Genomic DNA, 17,369 nt, shown 5'->3' with positions numbered 1-17,369 from the left:
TAAAATACAGCTCAGGCTGTAATGTGGAGAGATGACCACCAGGTGTCAGTGTTACCTGCATGAGTCTAATATAAAATACAGCTCAGCCTGTAATGTGGAGAGATGACCACCAGGTGTCAGTGTTACCTGCAGGAGCCTAATATAAAATGCAGCTCAGGCTGTAATGTGGAGAGATGACCACCAGGTGTCAGTGTTACCTGCAGGGGCCTAATATAAAATACAGCTCAGGCTGTAATGTGGAGAGATGACCACCAGGTGTCAGTGTTACATGCATGAGTCTAATATAAAATACAGCTCAGCCTGTAATGTGGAGAGATGACCACCAGGTGTCAGTGTTACCTGCAGGAGCCTAATATAAAATGCAGCTCAGGCTGTAATGTGGAGAGATGACCACCAGGTGTCAGTGTTACCTGCAGGAGCCTAATATAAAATACAGCTCAGCCTGTAATGTGGAGAGATGATCACCAGGTGACAGTGTTACCTCTAGGAGCCTAATATAAAACACAGCTCAGCCTGTAATGTGGAGAGATGACCACCAGGTGTCAGTGTTACCTGTAGGAGTCTAATATAAAATACAGCTCAGCCTGTAATGTGGAGAGATGACCACCAGGTGTCAGTGTTACCTGCAGGAGCCTAATATAAAATACAGCTCAGCCTGTAATGTGGAGAGATGACCACCAGGTGTCAGCGTTACCTGCAGGAGCCTAATATAAAATACAGCTCAGGCTGTAATGTGGAGAGATGACCACCAGGTGTCAGTGTTACCTGCAGGGACCTAATATAAAATACAGCTCAGGCTGTAATGTGGAGAGATGACCACCAGGTGTCAGTGTTACCTGCATGAGTCTAATATAAAATACAGCTCAGCCTGTAATGTGGAGAGATGACCACCAGGTGTCAGTGTTACCTGCAGGAGACTAATATAAAATACAGCTCAGCCTGTAATGTGGAGAGATGACCACCAGGTGTCAGTGTTACCTGCAGGAGACTAATATAAAATACAGCTCAGCCTGTAATGTGGAGAGATGACCACCAGGTGTCAGTGTTACCTGCAGGAGACTAATATAAAATACAGCTCAGCCTGTAATGTGGAGAGATGACCACCAGGTGTCAGTGTTACCTGCAGGAGTCTAATATAAAATACAGCTCAGCCTGTAATGTGGAGAGATGACCACCAGGTGTCAGTGTTACCTGCAGGAGCCTAATATAAAATACAGCTCAGGCTGTAATGTGGAGAGATGACCACCAGGTGTCAGTGTTACCTGCAGGAGTCTAATATAAAACACAGCTCAGCCTGTAATGTGGAGAGATGACCACCAGGTGTCAGTGTTACCTGCAGGAGCCTTCTATAAAATACAGCTCAGCCTGTAATGTGGAGAGATGACCACCAGGTGTCAGTGTTACCTGCAGGAGTCTAATATAAAATACAGCTCAGGCTGTAATGTGGAGAGATGACCACCAGGTGTCAGTGTTACCTGCAGGAGTCTAATATAAAATACAGCTCAGCCTGTAATGTGGAGAGATGACCACCAGGTGTCAGTGTTACCTGCAGGAGCCTAATATAAAATGCAGCTCAGGCTGTAATGTGGAGAGATGACCACCAGGTGTCAGTGTTACCTGCAGGAGCCTAATATAAAATACAGCTCAGGCTGTAATGTGGAGAGATGACCACCAGGTGTCAGTGTTACCTGCAGGAGACTAATATAAAATACAGCTCAGCCTGCAATGTGGAGAGATGACCACCAGGTGTAAGCGTTACCTGCAGGGGCCTAATATAAAATACAGCTCAGCCTGTAATGTGGAGAGATGACCACCAGGTGTCAGCGTTACATGCAGGAGCCTAATATAAAATACAGCTCAGCCTGTAATGTGGAGAGATGACCACCAGGTGTCAGTGTTACCTGCAGGAGTCTAATATAAAATACAGCTCAGGCTGTAATGTGGAGAGATGACCACCAGGTGTCAGTGTTACCTGCAGGAGACTAATATAAAATACAGCTCAGCCTGCAATGTGGAAAGATGACCACCAGGTGTCAGCGTTACATGCAGGAGCCTAATATAAAATACAGCTCAGCCTGTAATGTGGAGAGATGACCACCAGGTGTCAGTGTTACCTGCAGGAGTCTAATATAAAATGCAACTCAGGCTGTAATGTGGAGAGATGACCACCAGGTGTCAGTGTTACCTGCAGAAGCCTAATATAAAATACAGCTCAGCCTGTAATGTGGAGAGATGACCACCAGGTGTAAGCGTTACCTGCAGGGGCCTAATATAAAATACAGCTCAGCCTGTAATGTGGAGAGATGACCACCAGGTGACAGTGTTACCTCTAGGAGCCTAATATAAAACATAGCTCAGCCTGTAATGTGGAGAGATGACCACCAGGTGTCAGTGTTACCTGCAGGAGTCTAATATAAAATACAGCTCAGCCTGTCATGTGGAGAGATGACCACCAGGTGTCAGTGTTACCTGCAGGAGCCTAATATAAAACATAGCTCAGCCTGTAATGTGGAGAGATGACCACCAGGTGTCAGTGTTACCTGCAGGAGTCTAATATAAAACACAGCTCAGCCTGTAATGTGGAGAGATGACCACCAGGTGTCAGTGTTACCTGCAGGAGCCTAATATAAAATACAGCTCAGGCTGTAATGTGGAGAGATGATCACCAGGTGTCAGTGTTACCTGCAGGAGCGTAATATAAAATACAGCTCAGCCTGTAATGTGGAGAGATGACCACCAGGTGTCAGTGTTACCTGCAGGAGTCTAATATAAAATACAGCTCAGGCTGTAATGTGGAGAGATGACCACCAGGTGTCAGTGTTACCTGCAGGAGACTAATATAAAATACAGCTCAGCCTGCAATGTGGAGAGATGACCACCAGGTGTAAGCGTTACCTGCAGGGGCCTAATATAAAACATAGCTCAGCCTGTAATGTGGAGAGATGACCACCAGGTGTCAGTGTTACCTGCAGGAGTCTAATATAAAATACAGCTCAGCCTGTCATGTGGAGAGATGACCACCAGGTGTCAGTGTTACCTGCAGGAGCCTAATATAAAACATAGCTCAGCCTGTAATGTGGAGAGATGACCACCAGGTGTCAGTGTTACCTGCAGGAGTCTAATATAAAACACAGCTCAGCCTGTAATGTGGAGAGATGACCACCAGGTGTAAGCGTTACCTGCAGGAGCCTAATATAAAATACAGCTCAGCCTGTAATGTGGAGAGATGACCACCAGGTGTCAGTGTTACCTGCAGAAGCCTAATATAAAATACAGCTCAGCCTGTAATGTGGAGAGATGACCACCAGGTGTCAGTGTTACCTGCAGGAGTCTAATATAAAATGCAGCTCAGGCTGTAATGTGGAGAGATGACCACCAGGTGTCAGTGTTACCTGCAGAAGCCTAATATAAAATACAGCTCAGCCTGTAATGTGGAGAGATGACCACCAGGTGTCAGTGTTACCTGCAGGAGCCTAATATAAAATACAGCTCAGCCTGTAATGTGGAGAGATGACCATCAGGTGACAGTGTTACCTCTAGGAGCCTAATATAAAACATAGCTCAGCCTGTAATGTGGAGAGATGACCACCAGGTGTCAGTGTTACCTGCAGGAGTCTAATATAAAATACAGCTCAGCCTGTCATATGGAGAGATGACCACCAGGTGTCAGTGTTACCTGCAGGAGCCTAATATAAAACATAGCTCAGCCTGTAATGTGGAGAGATGACCACCAGGTGTCAGTGTTACCTGCAGGAGTCTAATATAAAACACAGCTCAGCCTGTAATGTGGAGAGATGACCACCAGGTGTCAGTGTTACCTGCAGGAGCCTAATATAAAATACAGCTCAGGCTGTAATGTGGAGAGATGATCACCAGGTGTCAGTGTTACCTGCAGGAGCGTAATATAAAATACAGCTCAGCCTGTAATGTGGAGAGATGACCACCAGGTGTCAGTGTTACCTGCAGGAGTCTAATATAAAATACAGCTCAGGCTGTAATGTGGAGAGATGACCACCAGGTGTCAGTGTTACCTGCAGGAGACTAATATAAAATACAGCTCAGCCTGCAATGTGGAGAGATGACCACCAGGTGTAAGCGTTACCTGCAGGGGCCTAATATAAAATACAGCTCAGCCTGTAATGTGGAGAGATGACCACCAGGTGTCAGTGTTACCTGTAGGAGTCTAATATAAAATACAGCTCAGCCTGTAATGTGAAGAGATGACCACCAGGTGACAGTGTTACCTCTAGGAGCCTAATATAAAACATAGCTCAGCCTGTAATGTGGAGAGATGACCACCAGGTGTCAGTGTTACCTGCAGGAGTCTAATATAAAATACAGATCAGCCTGTCATGTGGAGATATGACCACCAGGTGTCAGTGTTACCTGCAGGAGCCTAATATAAAATACAGCTCACCCTGTAATGTGGAGAGATGACCACCAGGTGTAAGCGTTACCTGCAGGAGCCTAATATAAAATACAGCTCAGCCTGTAATGTGGAGAGATGACCACCAGGTGTCAGTGTTACCTGCAGGAGTCTAATATAAAATGCAGCTCAGGCTGTAATGTGGAGAGATGACCACCAGGTGTCAGTGTTACCTGCAGAAGCCTAATATAAAATTCAGCTCAGCCTGTAATGTGGAGAGATGACCACCAGGTGTAAGCGTTACCTGCAGGGGCCTAATATAAAATACAGCTCAGCCTGTAATGTGGAGAGATGACCACCAGGTGACAGTGTTACCTCTAGGAGCCTAATATAAAACATAGCTCAGCCTGTAATGTGGAGAGATGACCACCAGGTGTCAGTGTTACCTGCAGGAGCCTAATATAAAATACAGCTCAGCCTGTCATGTGGAGAGATGACCACCAGGTGTCAGTGTTACCTGCAGGAGCCTAATATAAAACATAGCTCAGCCTGTAATGTGGAGAGATGACCACCAGGTGTCAGTGTTACCTGCAGGAGTCTAATATAAAATACAGCTCAGCCTGTCATATGGAGAGATGACCACCAGGTGTCAGTGTTACCTGCAGGAGTCTAATATAAAATACAGCTCAGCCTGTCATGTGGAGAGATGACCACCAGGTGTCAGTGTTACCTGCAGGAGCCTAATATAAAACATAGCTCAGCCTGTAATGTGGAGAGATGACCACCAGGTGTCAGTGTTACCTGCAGGAGTCTAATATAAAATACAGCTCAGCCTGTCATGTGGAGAGATGACCACCAGGTGTCAGTGTTACCTGCAGGAGCCTAATATAAAATGCAGCTCAGGCTGTAATGTGGAGAGATGACCACCAGGTGTCAGTGTTACCTGCAGGAGCCTAATATAAAATACAGCTCAACCTGTAATGTAGAGAGATGACCACCAGGTGACAGTGTTACCTCTAGGAGCCTAATATAAAACACAGCTCAGCCTGTAATGTGGAGAGATGACCACCAGGTGTCAGTGTTACCTGTAGGAGTCTAATATAAAATACAGCTCAGCCTGTAATGTGGAGAGATGACCACCAGGTGTCAGTGTTACCTGCAGGAGTCTAATATAAAATACAGCTCAGCCTGTAATGTGGAGAGATGACCACCAGGTGTCAGCGTTACCTGCAGGAGCCTAATATAAAATACAGCTCAGGCTGTAATGTGGAGAGATGACCACCAGGTGTCAGTGTTACCTGCAGGGGCCTAATATAAAATACAGCTCAGGCTGTAATGTGGAGAGATGACCACCAGGTGTCAGTGTTACCTGCATGAGTCTAATATAAAATACAGCTCAGCCTGTAATGTGGAGAGATGACCACCAGGTGTCAGTGTTACCTGCAGGAGCCTAATATAAAATGCAGCTCAGGCTGTAATGTGGAGAGATGACCACCAGGTGTCAGTGTTACCTGCAGGGGCCTAATATAAAATACAGCTCAGGCTGTAATGTGGAGAGATGACCACCAGGTGTCAGTGTTACATGCATGAGTCTAATATAAAATACAGCTCAGCCTGTAATGTGGAGAGATGACCACCAGGTGTCAGTGTTACCTGCAGGAGCCTAATATAAAATGCAGCTCAGGCTGTAATGTGGAGAGATGACCACCAGGTGTCAGTGTTACCTGCAGGAGCCTAATATAAAATACAGCTCAGCCTGTAATGTGGAGAGATGATCACCAGGTGACAGTGTTACCTCTAGGAGCCTAATATAAAACACAGCTCAGCCTGTAATGTGGAGAGATGACCACCAGGTGTCAGTGTTACCTGTAGGAGTCTAATATAAAATACAGCTCAGCCTGTAATGTGGAGAGATGACCACCAGGTGTCAGTGTTACCTGCAGGAGCCTAATATAAAATACAGCTCAGCCTGTAATGTGGAGAGATGACCACCAGGTGTCAGCGTTACCTGCAGGAGCCTAATATAAAATACAGCTCAGGCTGTAATGTGGAGAGATGACCACCAGGTGTCAGTGTTACCTGCAGGGACCTAATATAAAATACAGCTCAGGCTGTAATGTGGAGAGATGACCACCAGGTGTCAGTGTTACCTGCATGAGTCTAATATAAAATACAGCTCAGCCTGTAATGTGGAGAGATGACCACCAGGTGTCAGTGTTACCTGCAGGAGACTAATATAAAATACAGCTCAGCCTGTAATGTGGAGAGATGACCACCAGGTGTCAGTGTTACCTGCAGGAGACTAATATAAAATACAGCTCAGCCTGTAATGTGGAGAGATGACCACCAGGTGTCAGTGTTACCTGCAGGAGACTAATATAAAATACAGCTCAGCCTGTAATGTGGAGAGATGACCACCAGGTGTCAGTGTTACCTGCAGGAGTCTAATATAAAATACAGCTCAGCCTGTAATGTGGAGAGATGACCACCAGGTGTCAGTGTTACCTGCAGGAGCCTAATATAAAATACAGCTCAGGCTGTAATGTGGAGAGATGACCACCAGGTGTCAGTGTTACCTGCAGGAGTCTAATATAAAACACAGCTCAGCCTGTAATGTGGAGAGATGACCACCAGGTGTCAGTGTTACCTGCAGGAGCCTTCTATAAAATACAGCTCAGCCTGTAATGTGGAGAGATGACCACCAGGTGTCAGTGTTACCTGCAGGAGTCTAATATAAAATACAGCTCAGGCTGTAATGTGGAGAGATGACCACCAGGTGTCAGTGTTACCTGCAGGAGTCTAATATAAAATACAGCTCAGCCTGTAATGTGGAGAGATGACCACCAGGTGTCAGTGTTACCTGCAGGAGCCTAATATAAAATACAGCTCAGGCTGTAATGTGGAGAGATGACCACCAGGTGTCAGTGTTACCTGCAGGAGCCTAATATAAAATACAGCTCAGGCTGTAATGTGGAGAGATGACCACCAGGTGTCAGTGTTACCTGCAGGAGTCTAATATAAAACACAGCTCAGCCTGTAATGTGGAGAGATGACCACCAGGTGTCAGTGTTACCTGCAGGAGCCTTCTATAAAATACAGCTCAGCCTGTAATGTGGAGAGATGACCACCAGGTGTCAGTGTTACCTGCAGGAGACTAATATAAAATACAGCTCAGCCTGTAATGTGGAGAGATGACCACCAGGTGTCAGTGTTACCTGCAGGAGCCTAATATAAAATACAGCTCAGGCTGTAATGTGGAGAGATGACCACCAGGTGTCAGTATTACCTGCAGGAGTCTAATATAAAACACAGCTCAGCCTGTAATGTGGAGAGATGACCACCAGGTGTCAGTGTTACCTGCAGGAGCCTAATATAAAATACAGCTCAGGCTGTAATGTGGAGAGATGATCACCAGGTGTCAGTGTTACCTGCAGGAGCGTAATATAAAATAGAGCTCAGGCTGTAATGTAGAGAGATGACCACCAGGTGTCAGTGTTACCTGCAGGAGCCTAATACAAAATACAGCTCAGGCTGTAATGTGGAGAGATGACCACCAGGCGTCAGTGTTACCTGCAGGAGTCTAATATAAAATACAGCTCAGCCTGTAATGTGGAGAGATGATCACCAGGTGACAGTGTTACCTCTAGGAGCCTAATATAAAACACAGCTCAGCCTGTAATGTGGAGAGATGACCACCAGGTGTCAGTGTTACCTGTAGGAGTCTAATATAAAATACAGCTCAGCCTGTAATGTGGAGAGATGACCACCAGGTGTCAGTGTTACCTGCAGGAGCCTAATATAAAATACAGCTCAGCCTGTAATGTGGAGAGATGACCACCAGGTGTCAGCGTTACCTGCAGGAGCCTAATATAAAATACAGCTCAGGCTGTAATGTGGAGAGATGACCACCAGGTGTCAGTGTTACCTGCAGGGGCCTAATATAAAATACAGCTCAGGCTGTAATGTGGAGAGATGACCACCAGGTGTCAGTGTTACCTGCATGAGTCTAATATAAAATACAGCTCAGCCTGTAATGTGGAGAGATGACCACCAGGTGTCAGTGTTACCTGCAGGAGACTAATATAAAATACAGCTCAGCCTGTAATGTGGAGAGATGACCACCAGGTGTCAGTGTTACCTGCAGGAGACTAATATAAAATACAGCTCAGCCTGTAATGTGGAGAGATGACCACCAGGTGTCAGTGTTACCTGCAGGAGACTAATATAAAATACAGCTCAGCCTGTAATGTGGAGAGATGACCACCAGGTGTCAGTGTTACCTGCAGGAGTCTAATATAAAATACAGCTCAGCCTGTAATGTGGAGAGATGACCACCAGGTGTCAGTGTTACCTGCAGGAGCCTAATATAAAATACAGCTCAGGCTGTAATGTGGAGAGATGACCACCAGGTGTCAGTGTTACCTGCAGGAGTCTAATATAAAACACAGCTCAGCCTGTAATGTGGAGAGATGACCACCAGGTGTCAGTGTTACCTGCAGGAGCCTTCTATAAAATACAGCTCAGCCTGTAATGTGGAGAGATGACCACCAGGTGTCAGTGTTACCTGCAGGAGTCTAATATAAAATACAGCTCAGGCTGTAATGTGGAGAGATGACCACCAGGTGTCAGTGTTACCTGCAGGAGTCTAATATAAAATACAGCTCAGCCTGTAATGTGGAGAGATGACCACCAGGTGTCAGTGTTACCTGCAGGAGCCTAATATAAAATACAGCTCAGGCTGTAATGTGGAGAGATGACCACCAGGTGTCAGTGTTACCTGCAGGAGCCTAATATAAAATACAGCTCAGGCTGTAATGTGGAGAGATGACCACCAGGTGTCAGTGTTACCTACAGGAGCCTTCTATAAAATACAGCTCAGCCTGTAATGTGGAGAGATGACCACCAGGTGTCAGTGTTACCTGCAGGAGACTAATATAAAATACAGCTCAGCCTGTAATGTGGAGAGATGACCACCAGGTGTCAGTGTTACCTGCAGGAGCCTAATATAAAATACAGCTCAGGCTGTAATGTGGAGAGATGACCACCAGGTGTCAGTATTACCTGCAGGAGTCTAATATAAAACACAGCTCAGCCTGTAATGTGGAGAGATGACCACCAGGTGTCAGTGTTACCTGCAGGAGCCTAATATAAAATACAGCTCAGGCTGTAATGTGGAGAGATGATCACCAGGTGTCAGTGTTACCTGCAGGAGCGTAATATAAAATAGAGCTCAGGCTGTAATGTAGAGAGATGACCACCAGGTGTCAGTGTTACCTGCAGGAGCCTAATACAAAATACAGCTCAGGCTGTAATGTGGAGAGATGACCACCAGGCGTCAGTGTTACCTGCAGGAGTCTAATATAAAATACAGCTCAGCCTGTAATGTGGAGAGATGACCACCAGGTGTCAGTGTTACCTGCAGAAGCCTAATATAAAATACAGCTCAGCCTGTAATGTGCAGAGATGACCACCAGGTGTCAGTGTTACCTGCAGGAGTATAATATAAAATACAGCTCAGCCTGTAATGTGGAGAGATGACCACCAGGTGTCAGTGTTACCTGCAGGAGTCTAATATAAAATGCAGCTCAGGCTGTAATGTGGAGAGATGACCACCAGGTGTCAGTGTTACCTGCAGAAGCCTAATATAAAATACAGCTCAGCCTGTAATGTGGAGAGATGACCACCAGGCGTCAGTGTTACCTGCAGGAGCCTAATATAAAATACAGCTCAGCCTGTAATGTAGAGAGATGACCACCAGGTGTCAGTGTTACCTGCAGGAGCGTAATATAAAATACAGCTCAGCCTGTAATGTGGAGAGATGACCACCAGGTGTCAGTGTTACCTGCAGGAGCCTAATATAAAATACAGCTCAGCCTGTAATGTGGAGAGATGACCACCAGGCGTCAGTGTTACCTGCAGGAGCCTAATATAAAATACAGCTCAGCCTGTAATGTGGAGAGATGACCACCAGGTGTCAGTGTTACCTGCAGGAGCGTAATATAAAATACAGCTCAGCCTGTAATGTGGAGAGATGACCACCAGGTGTCAGTGTTACCTGCAGGAGCGTAATATAAAATACAGCTCAGGCTGTAATGTGGAGAGATGACCACCAGGTGTCAGTGTTACCTGTAGGAGTCTAATATATAATACAGGTCAGCCTGTAATGTGGAGAGATGACCACCAGGTGTCAGCGTTACCTGTAGGAGTCTAATATATAATACAGCTCAGCCTGTAATGTGGAGAGATGACCACCAGGTGTCAGCGTTACCTGTAGGAGTCTAATATATAATACAGCTCAGCCTGTAATGTGGAGCGATGACCACCAGGTGTCAGTGTTACCTGTAGGAGTCTAATATATAATACAGCTCAGCCTGTAATGTGGAGAGATGACCACCAGGTGTCAGTGTTACCTGCAGAAGCCTAATATAAAATACAGCTCAGCCTGTAATGTGGAGAGATGACCACCAGGCGTCAGTGATACCTGCAGGAGCCTAATATAAAATACAGCTCAGCCTGTAATGTGGAGAGATGACCACCAGGTGTCAGCGTTACCTGTAGGAGTCTAATATATAATACAGCTCAGGCTGTAATGTGGAGAGATGACCAGCAGGTGTCAGTGTTACCTGCAGGGGCCTAATATAAAATAGAGCTCAGGCTGTAATGTAGAGAGATGACCACCAGGTGTCAGTGTTACCTGCAGGAGCCTGATACAAAATAGGGCTCAGCCTGTAATGTAGAGAGATGACCACCAGGTGTCAGTGTTACCTGCAGGAGTCTAATATAAAATACAGCTCAGCCTGTAATGTGGAGAGATGACCACCAGGTGTCAGTGTTACCTGCAGGAGCGTAAATATAAAATACAGCTCAGCCTGTAATGTGGAGAGATGACCACCAGGCGTCAGTGTTACCTGCATGAGTCTAATATAAAATGCAGCTCAGGCTGTAATGTGGAGAGATGACCACCAGGTGTCAGTGTTACCTGCAGAAGCCTAATATAAAATACAGCTCAGCCTGTAATGTGGAGAGATGACCACCAGGTGTCAGTGTTACCTGCAGGAGACTAATATAAAATACAGCTCAGCCTGCAATGTGGAGAGATGACCACCAGGTGTAAGCGTTACCTGCAGGGGCCTAATATAAAATACAGCTCAGCCTGTAATGTGGAGAGATGACCACCAGGTGTCAGTGTTACCTGCAGAAGCCTAATATAAAATACAGCTTAGCCTGTAATGTGGAGAGATGACCACCAGGTGTCAGTGTTACCTGCAGGAGACTAATATAAAATACAGCTCAGCCTGCAATGTGGAAAGATGACCACCCGGTGTCAGCGTTACATGCAGGAGCCTAATATAAAATACAGCTCACCCTGTAATGTGGAGAGATGACCACCAGGTGTAAGCGTTACCTGCAGGAGCCTAATATAAAATACAGCTCAGCCTGTAATGTGGAGAGATGACCACCAGGTGTCAGTGTTACCTGCAGGAGTCTAATATAAAATGCAGCTCAGGCTGTAATGTGGAGAGATGACCACCAGGTGTCAGTGTTACCTGCAGAAGCCTAATATAAAATACAGCTCAGCCTGTAATGTGGAGAGATGACCACCAGGTGTAAGCGTTACCTGCAGGGGCCTAATATAAAATACAGCTCAGCCTGTAATGTGGAGATATGACCACCAGGTGTCAGTGTTACCTCTAGGAGCCTAATATAAAACATAGCTCAGCCTGTAATGTGGAGAGATGACCACCAGGTGTCAGTGTTACCTGCAGGAGTCTAATATAAAATACAGCTCAGCCTGTCATGTGGAGAGATGACCACTAGGTGTCAGTGTTACCTGCAGGAGCCTAATATAAAACATAGCTCAGCCTGTAATGTGGAGAGATGACCACCAGGTGTCAGTGTTACCTGCAGGAGTCTAATATAAAATACAGCTCAGCCTGTCATGTGGAGAGATGACCACCAGGTGTCAGTGTTACCTGCAGGAGCCTAATATAAAATGCAGCTCAGGCTGTAATGTGGAGAGATGACCACCAGGTGTCAGTGTTAGCTGCAGGAGCCTAATATAAAATACAGCTCAGCCTGTAATGTGGAGAGATGACCACCAGGTGACAGTGTTACCTCTAGGAGCCTAATATAAAACACAGCTCAGCCTGTAATGTGGAGAGATGACCACCAGGTGTCAGTGTTACCTGTAGGAGTCTAATATAAAATACAGCTCAGCCTGTAATGTGGAGAGATGACCACCAGGTGTCAGTGTTACCTGCAGGAGTCTAATATAAAATACAGCTCAGCCTGTAATGTGGAGAGATGACCACCAGGTGTCAGCGTTACCTGCAGGAGCCTAATATAAAATACAGCTCAGGCTGTAATGTGGAGAGATGACCACCAGGTGTCAGTGTTACCTGCAGGGGCCTAATATAAAATACAGCTCAGGCTGTAATGTGGAGAGATGACCACCAGGTGTCAGTGTTACCTGCAGGAGCCTAATATAAAATACAGCTCAGGCTGTAATGTGGAGAGATGATCACCAGGTGTCAGTGTTACCTGCAGGAGCGTAATATAAAATAGAGCTCAGGCTGTAATGTAGAGAGATGACCACCAGGTGTCAGTGTTACCTGCAGGAGCCTAATACAAAATACAGCTCAGGCTGTAATGTGGAGAGATGACCACCAGGCGTCAGTGTTACCTGCAGAAGCCTAATATAAAATACAGCTCAGCCTGTAATATGGAGAGATGACCACCAGGTGTCAGTGTTACCTGCAGGAGTATAATATAAAATACAGCTCAGCCTGTAATGTGGAGAGATGACCACCAGGTGTCAGTGTTACCTGCAGGAGTCTAATATAAAATACAGCTCAGGCTGTAATGTGGAGAGATGACCACCAGGTGTCAGTGTTACCTGCAGAAGCCTAATATAAAATACAGCTCAGCCTGTAATGTGGAGAGATGACCACCAGGCGTCAGTGTTACCTGCAGGAGCCTAATATAAAATACAGCTCAGCCTGTAATGTAGAGAGATGACAACCAGGTGTCAGTGTTACCTGCAGGAGCGTAATATAAAATACAGCTCAGCCTGTAATGTGGAGAGATGACCACCAGGTGTCAGTGTTACCTGCAGGAGCCTAATATAAAATACAGCTCAGCCTGTAATGTGGAGAGATGACCACCAGGCGTCAGTGTTACCTGCAGGAGCCTAATATAAAATACAGCTCAGCCTGTAATGTGGAGAGATGACCACCAGGTGTCAGTGTTACCTGCAGGAGCGTAATATAAAATACAGCTCAGCCTGTAATGTGGAGAGATGACCACCAGGTGTCAGTGTTACCTGCAGGAGCGTAATATAAAATACAGCTCAGGCTGTAATGTGGAGAGATGACCACCAGGTGTCAGTGTTACCTGTAGGAGTCTAATATATAATACAGCTCAGCCTGTAATGTGGAGAGATGACCACCAGGCGTCAGTGTTACCTGCAGGAGCCTAATATAAAATACAGCTCAGCCTGTAATGTGGAGAGATGACCACCAGGTGTAAGCGTTACCTGTAGGAGTCTAATATATAATACAGCTCAGCCTGTAATGTGGAGCGATGACCACCAGGTGTCAGTGTTACCTGTAGGAGTCTAATATATAATACAGCTCAGCCTGTAATGTGGAGAGATGACCACCAGGCGTCAGTGTTACCTGCAGGAGCCTAATATAAAATACAGCTCAGCCTGTAATGTGGAGAGATGACCACCAGGCGTCAGTGATACCTGCAGGAGCCTTATATAAAATACAGCTCAGCCTGTAATGTGGAGAGATGACCACCAGGTGTCAGCGTTACCTGCAGGAGCCTAATATAAAATACAGGTCAGCCTGTAATGTGGAGAGATGACCACCAGGTGTCAGCGTTACCTGTAGGAGTCTAATATATAATACAGCTCATCCTGTAATGTGGAGAGATGACCACCAGGTGTCAGTGTTACCTGCAGGAGCGTAAATATAAAATACAGCTCAGCCTGTAATGTGGAGAGATGACCACCAGGTGTCAGTGTTACCTGCAGGAGCCTAATATAAAATACAGTTCAGCCTGTAATGTGGAGAGATGACCACCAGGTGTCAGCGTTACCTGCAGGAGCCTAATATAAAATACAGGTCAGCCTGTAATGTGGAGAGATGACCACCAGGTGTCAGCGTTACCTGTAGGAGTCTAATATATAATACAGCTCAGCCTGTAATGTGGAGAGATGACCACCAGGTGTCAGTGTTACCTGCAGGAGCGTAAATATAAAATACAGCTCAGCCTGTAATGTGGAGAGATGACCACCAGGTGTCAGTGTTACCTGCAGGAGCCTAATATAAAATACAGTTCAGCCTGTAATGTGGAGAGATGACCACCAGGTGTCAGTGTTACCTGCAGGAGCGTAAATATAAAATACAGCTCAGCCTGTAATGTGGAGAGATGACCACCAGGTGTCAGTGTTACCTGCAGGAGCCTAATATAAAATACAGCTCAGCCTGTAATGTGGAGAGATGACCACCAGGTGTCTGTGTTACCTGCAGGAGCGTAATATAAAATACAGCTCAGCCTGTAATGTGGAGAGATGACCACCAGGTGTCAGTGTTACGTGCAGGACCCTAATATAAAATACAGCTCAGGCTGTAATGTGGAGAGATGACCACCAGGTGTCAGTGTTATCTGCAGGAGACTAATATTAAATACAGCTCAGGCTGTAATGTGGAGAGATGACCACCAGGCGTCAGTGTTACCTGGAGGAGCCTAATATAAAATACAGCTCAGCCTGTAATGTGGAGAGATGACCACCAGGCGTCAGTGTTACCTGCAGGAGTCTAATATAAAATACAGCTCAGCCTGTAATGTGGAGAGATGACCACCAGGTGTCAGTGTTACCTGCAGAAGCCTAATATAAAATACAGCTCAGCCTGTAATGTGCAGAGATGACCACCAGGTGTCAGTGTTACCTGCAGGAGTATAATATAAAATACAGCTCAGCCTGTAATGTGGAGAGATGACCACCAGGTGTCAGTGTTACCTGCAGGAGTCTAATATAAAATGCAGCTCAGGCTGTAATGTGGAGAGATGACCACCAGGTGTCAGTGTTACCTGCAGAAGCCTAATATAAAATACAGCTCAGCCTGTAATGTGGAGAGATGACCACCAGGCGTCAGTGTTACCTGCAGGAGCCTAATATAAAATACAGCTCAGCCTGTAATGTAGAGAGATGACCACCAGGTGTCAGTGTTACCTGCAGGAGCGTAATATAAAATACAGCTCAGCCTGTAATGTGGAGAGATGACCACCAGGTGTCAGTGTTACCTGCAGGAGCCTAATATAAAATACAGCTCAGCCTGTAATGTGGAGAGATGACCACCAGGCGTCAGTGTTACCTGCAGGAGCCTAATATAAAATACAGCTCAGCCTGTAATGTGGAGAGATGACCACCAGGTGTCAGTGTTACCTGCAGGAGCGTAATATAAAATACAGCTCAGCCTGTAATGTGGAGAGATGACCACCAGGTGTCAGTGTTACCTGCAGGAGTCTAATATAAAATGCAGCTCAGGCTGTAATGTGGAGAGATGACCACCAGGTGTCAGTGTTACCTGCAGAAGCCTAATATAAAATTCAGCTCAGCCTGTAATGTGGAGAGATGACCACCAGGTGTAAACGTTACCTGCAGGGGCCTAATATAAAATACAGCTCAGCCTGTAATGTGGAGAGATGACCACCAAGTGACAGTGTTACCTCTAGGAGCCTAATATAAAACATAGCTCAGCCTGTAATGTGGAGAGATGACCACCAGGTGTCAGTGTTACCTGCAGGAGTCTAATATAAAATACAGCTCAGCCTGTCATGTGGAGAGATGACCACCAGGTGTCAGTGTTACCTGCAGGAGCCTAATATAAAACATAGCTCAGCCTGTAATGTGGAGAGATGACCACCAGGTGTCAGTGTTACCTGCAGGAGTCTAATATAAAATACAGCTCAGCCTGTCATGTGGAGAGATGACCACCAGGTGTCAGTGTTACCTGCAGGAGCCTAATATAAAATACAGCTCAGCCTGTAATGTAGAGAGATGACCACCAGGTGACAGTGTTACCTCTAGGAGCCTAATATAAAACACAGCTCAGCCTGTAATGTGGAGAGATGACCACCAGGTGTCAGTGTTACCTGTAGGAGTCTAATATAAAATACAGCTCAGCCTGTAATGTGGAGAGATGACCACCAGGTGTCAGTGTTACCTGCAGGAGTCTAATATAAAATACAGCTCAGCCTGTAATGTGGAGAGATGACCACCAGGTGTCAGTGTTACCTGCAGGAGCCTAATATAAAATACAGCTCAGGCTGTAATGTGGAGAGATGACCACCAGGTGTCAGTATTACCTGCAGGAGTCTAATATAAAACACAGCTCAGCCTGTAATGTGGAGAGATGACCACCAGGTGTCAGTGTTACCTGCAGGAGCCTAATATAAAATACAGCTCAGGCTGTAATGTGGAGAGATGATCACCAGGTGTCAGTGTTACCTGCAGGAGCGTAATATAAAATAGAGCTCAGGCTGTAATGTAGAGAGATGACCACCAGGTGTCAGTGTTACCTGCAGGAGCCTAATACAAAATACAGCTCAGGCTGTAATGTGGAGAGATGACCACCAGGCGTCAGTGTTACCTGCAGGAGTCTAATATAAAATACAGCTCAGCCTGTAATGTGGAGAGATGACCACCAGGTGTCAGTGTTACCTGCAGAAGCCTAATATAAAATACAGCTCAGCCTGTAATGTGCAGAGATGACCACCAGGTGTCAGTGTTACCTGCAGGAGTATAATATAAAATACAGCTCAGCCTGTAATGTGGAGAGATGACCACCAGGTGTCAGTGTTACCTGCAGGAGTCTAATATAAAATGCAGCTCAGGCTGTAATGTGGAGAGATGACCACCAGGTGTCAGTGTTACCTGCAGAAGCCTAATATAAAATACAGCTCAGCCTGTAATGTGGAGAGATGACCACCA

This window comes from Phyllobates terribilis, unplaced genomic scaffold (assembly GCF_046119375.1).
Source record: "Phyllobates terribilis strain yellow unplaced genomic scaffold, ASM4611937v1 Scaffold_11__3_contigs__length_659146591, whole genome shotgun sequence".
NCBI classification, from domain to species: Eukaryota; Metazoa; Chordata; class Amphibia; order Anura; family Dendrobatidae; genus Phyllobates; species Phyllobates terribilis.
Note: the sequence above shows the minus strand (reverse complement) of the source record.